Below are 4,056 nucleotides of genomic sequence, written 5' to 3' on the forward strand. Positions count from 1 at the left end.
TCTGATAGCAAATATTCATTCTTCGAGACAACCTTAATTTCATCTCAATTCCATTTCCTTCATAAATCTTTCTTGATCTCTGTCCCGATAAAATGAATTTCTTCTTTCAACTCCTACAGTGCTTCTCACCTATTTTATGGTAATACCTTATCCTGAACTGTAGTCAAGTTAGCTGTGTTACTTGAGTCAGCCTTAATCCATTACACCAACCCTCCTTTATTCGTCAGCTTTAGTAGAGTCTTTGTAACTCCCCCAATGCTTAGCAAAGTGGGTTATAGATAATATTTGCGTTATGTGCTGAATGAATGTTTATTGTCTGAGTAATTTAATGAAGAAACTGAAAAAAGTCTAACATCACGATTATTCTGTGCAGAAAGAAATAAAAGCCAAAAATGCAACTGAACTGATTAGATAATTAAAGAAATTTAAGCCAGGGTTATGAATTGCAGTCATTATGGAGAGCAACATTAGAAAATAAATGTTTAAACATAAATAGCAACATATGGTATGCTTAATATGTAAATATAGTAGCCGGTATAGAAGAAGAGGTGATGCCACAGAGTGACCTGGAGCACAGATTCCAGAGATGGATGCCCAACTTCCATCCTGGCTCTGTTAGTTTGTATGACCTTGGGAAAGTTATGTAACTCCGTCTCAGCTTTATCATCTGTAACATGGGGATATCTACTTCATAGAGCGATTGTGAGAATTAAATGAGTGCCTGGGATATATTACATGCTCAGTAAATGTTTGCTGTCATTTTACAATCAGTAAAATGACATATTTCAATATGTCTGTCCTTCAATACACAAAATAGAATAATGAAAGCTTTCTCCTGAAAGCACTGTGAGATTCTATTTTAGCTCTTGTGAGCATCAAATATGTTCTATCTACACTATTACACAGAACAAAAATATCTTAACTTAAAAATAGCTGAAAAGCACTGAGGTATTTTTAGGTGACCTGGATTCTTACCCATCCCAAGCCAGTTTATTTTTCCAGTTTGGGAATCCTGCAATATTTGCTTGTTAAAAACTGGCATAATCTGAGCTGCACATTGTACTTATCTTAATGAATGCATATCATCCATAAAATTAACGAGCATGAATACTTTCTTTTAATGCTTCAGGAAAAAAAATCTATGGTATTCTTCAGAAACATATTCTTTTCAGAGATAATCAAATGATTTTACCGAATCTGTCATTTAATATTAATTCTGTGAGACTGAAGTTAGTGATTAGGGCACAGACCAGGGTTTGCATTCTGGCTTTACCACTTTCTAGTGATATGAGACTGAATGTTTGATTTCTTCTTTCTAAATCTCAGCTTCTCCATCTGTGCTATGAGGATAATAACTTCCTTACTCAAAAAGTTGTGGTAAGGATTAAATAAGGTCACATAGAAGGCACCGAACATAGTGTGTGACAGAGAATAAATGATCAATACATGGTATAGCTATTATTACTTCTGATGAAATACACTTGCCATTATATTAGCAAAATGGTAAATTTTAAATCTGTTTAGGCATACTGCATTTCACAAAGAGATTCCAGGTTTCTGCAATACCAACTGACTGACCGATTTTTTTTCTTTTCTTTTCTTTTTTTTTTTTTTTTACGAAAGGCAAAATTTTACATAGGGGTTTAGTCTCTTTAATCAGGCTTTACATATCCTGTGCTAATAATATCACCACAACGAGTCTCACTATATCACCTCTCTTGTTGCTGAAAGACTGATGGTCCACAGAATTACTGCCCTAAATATAGGCAGTTATATTTTCTGAATTATAGAGAAAAGAGTGAGATGTTATGGGAGGGAAATAGGAGTGTCGTTGAAGAGGTAGGATCTCCACCATCTTGCCCAGTGGAAGACATATCAGCTCTGACAGCATCTCCACCTGACAGCATCTAGAGCTGAGGGGCTGCTTCAAGGTCAGCATATACATTTACATCTGCCTTTCTGGCTTCACTTTTCTGACTTCTCACTTCATTGACCACTGCAGGATCAAGTCTAGGAAAGCCTATTAAAAATTCAACAACACAGCAGAATTCAGTGATATAACAAGGTGACTTTTCAGGCAACTGAAATGATAAGAAATGTCTCTTGTAAAACAGAATTATAACCTAAGCAGTTTGAGACAAAATATTTTTATAAGATTTTTTATGTAGATAAGGTAGTGATTTAAGATTGTAAAGTGCCAAAGTTAAAAAAAAAAAAGCTATCCCAGATTTAGCAATGAGCAGAGAAATGACCTCTAATTTTTGTGACCCTCTTGAGCTCTGCTCTAATTTACAACGTTCTCGTTTGCAGCTCACTGAGCTGTGTTTCTGTATATCTTTTTATTTCCACACAAAAGTCATGCTCAGAAGCTCGCACACTGTTTTAAAATGTCATGCTGTCAGATGCCATTTTCCTAAGATATAACGGATCTACAATATCTTCATATATTTTCATAAATGGCTCCTATGCATAGAGAAGACTTTATGAGTAAACTTCTATTATGAAACAACCCATTACCTATTAGAAGCCCCGGTCACCTGGTCTGTGCATAGAGAAGAAGAGCACAGAGAATTGTCATTAAAGAAAAATGAAATAGATCAAAAAGATGGAGTGAGAGACATTTGCCTAGCTCTATAACTTAAAGGTACTGGAGTATAACCATATCTCATTTATATTAGGTCATTAAGCCAAGGAAGGTTGAGGAGCAGTAAGAACCTTGGCATTTAAAATACTATAACCGTTTATTTTTCTCACTCTCTCAATTCTTCTCCCCCTCCTTTTCTCCCTCTATCTCACTGTCTTCTTCTATTTCTCATGTGAAAACTCTTTATTATTCAAAGGACAAAAGCAAACCTCTTTGAGAAAAAATAAAACGTCTCTTTTCTTCTAATTCATTATTCTTTTACAGTTGTGAAAGCTGCTGTATGATCCTGGTACCACAGAATAGCACTGAGTAGTATTAGCATTCTAATAGATATTTCCTCAATTATAAGATGATATAGATATAGATATTTGCTTCGATTATAAAAATCATCTATTGAGAAGCTATTTCAAACCATCTTTGTATGGGAAGGTATAAAAATGGTTAGATTTGAAACTTTTTATAAGCTGAGTTCATTCCAGGATTCTAGAAAGTTAGAGATGTGGAGAGTAGCCCAGCAGAATCCTTTTATCAAAGGATGGAGAGGTCTTGGAGGTTGAGCTCATTCTAAGAAGAGAGATGGGTCTAGAAGGTGGGTGACATCTAGGAAGATGGGCTGGAGCATCAGGGTGAAAATGATTCTGGGTCAAGATGGTATTGGAAATGCAAATTATCAGTTTCTCAGCCTCCACTGACTCATTTCCTGAGAGCAGCCTCCAAAGTCTGCAAGATGAACTGTGCTCCCTCTAATATTTTCCTGCAGAGCATCCATAGTCCCCTTACTAGTAAAATTTTAGTATTTCTTGGTGTGTTTACTTGCTTAATGCCTGATTTTCTATTTGACCAGAGGCTCAAGAACTCAGGGATCATATCTATTTTGATTTCCCAGCCCATGTGCTTATTGAATGAATGAGCAGGTGAATGCATGAGTTCTACGGGGAAGGGGGGCTTTAATTAAAAGATAGAATAAAGAACAAAATATCAGCTACATTGAGAACAAAATTCAACATCTCTGTTAGTTTTAATCACATTCATAAGAGTAGGACAGGGCACACTTGGTGCAGATATCTGTATCTCGGGCCTCAAGCATTAAGAACTTTCTCTCAGACATTAGTTGCCACCAGCAGCAGCAAAGATGCTGTCACTGGGAAGGGGGAGAGTAGGAGAACATAGCCACACCTTTGCTCTTAATTGCAAAAGAGAAAGTAATCAAGGAGAAAAGAGCTTCATGCTTTGGAGAGAGAAAAATAGCCAAGAAGATTATTTTTAGAGTTCATATAAGACCCCCACCTCCACCACCCAGGAAACTCTCAGAAATATTTGGGAACTTTTTGAGAAAAGCTCAAAATTTACATAACTTTGTTTTGAAATTATACAATCACACTTAGAAAACATTAACTGATAGATTGTTAAGA

At 35.9% G+C, this 4,056-nt stretch overlaps 1 long non-coding RNA gene across 2 annotated transcripts in view; it reads left to right on the plus strand.

The window, feature by feature from the left end:
* LOC111729867 overlaps positions 1 to 4,056 on the plus strand; it is a 62,451-nt gene that overhangs the window by 56,435 nt on the left and 1,960 nt on the right. The window lies entirely within an intron of this gene.

This window comes from Pteropus vampyrus, unplaced genomic scaffold (genome assembly GCF_000151845.1).
Source record: "Pteropus vampyrus isolate Shadow unplaced genomic scaffold, Pvam_2.0 Scaffold9, whole genome shotgun sequence".
NCBI lineage: Eukaryota > Metazoa > Chordata > Mammalia > Chiroptera > Pteropodidae > Pteropus > Pteropus vampyrus.